We start from the raw sequence: 790 nt of genomic DNA on the forward strand, positions 1-790 counted from the left end.
TTTTTGTGCACTGGGCCTCTAGTGTGTGTGTGTGTGTGTGTGTGTGTGTGTGTGTATATATATATATATATTTCCTTTCTAGCCATATTCATGAAAACTTGGGAGTAAACCCCTGCCTGAAATACTGCTCGCGGCTAGCCACGAGCTTTTGAAATAAGGACACACTTTTCTTGGAGCAATCCCTGGAACAGAAAACCAACAGTTTAAAAACGAACAAAAGTTTAAAAATAAAAGGCACACGGGTTCATTATAAAATAGGTATGATTATAATATTATCCCCAAACGATGATGAGATCAAGCCTTCAACATTAACCTGATGCCGTTCACTTCCCAACGCTCCTGCCTGCTTCCATTTCCAAGGCGAGCTGTTGCAAGTGGATGAAAACGATTCCAACTGCTTGAAACGGCTGCAACTGCGTGAAACGGTGACAACCGCTGACTTCATCGGAGCAAAAATGCCCCCCGGCTGACTATTCTCAGCGGCAGCCCCTCGCGAGCGCAGGCGTCACACCGGAGGCATCTGGCCGGGAGCCGGTCACATAGCTGCGCGGTGACGCGACGATAAGGCGCAGAACCGCCCGCTCCGGGGCGTTCCCACAGGATTTCCCGGGTTCAAACGCTCCGGCTCACGGTGTGTCACATCCCCCCGGGAGGACGTGAGGGATAAAGCGAGCAGGAAAGTTCCAAAGTGCTCAAACCTCGAGGTAGAGAGCGAAACGCCGGCCGCCGGGCATAGTGCCCACACCGCATGCCGCCGGCTGACCCACTGACCGCAGCGGAACGCGCGCCG

The sequence above is a fragment of the Myotis brandtii genome, unplaced genomic scaffold, assembly GCF_000412655.1.
Source record: "Myotis brandtii unplaced genomic scaffold, ASM41265v1 scaffold37, whole genome shotgun sequence".
Classification (NCBI taxonomy): Eukaryota; Metazoa; Chordata; class Mammalia; order Chiroptera; family Vespertilionidae; genus Myotis; species Myotis brandtii.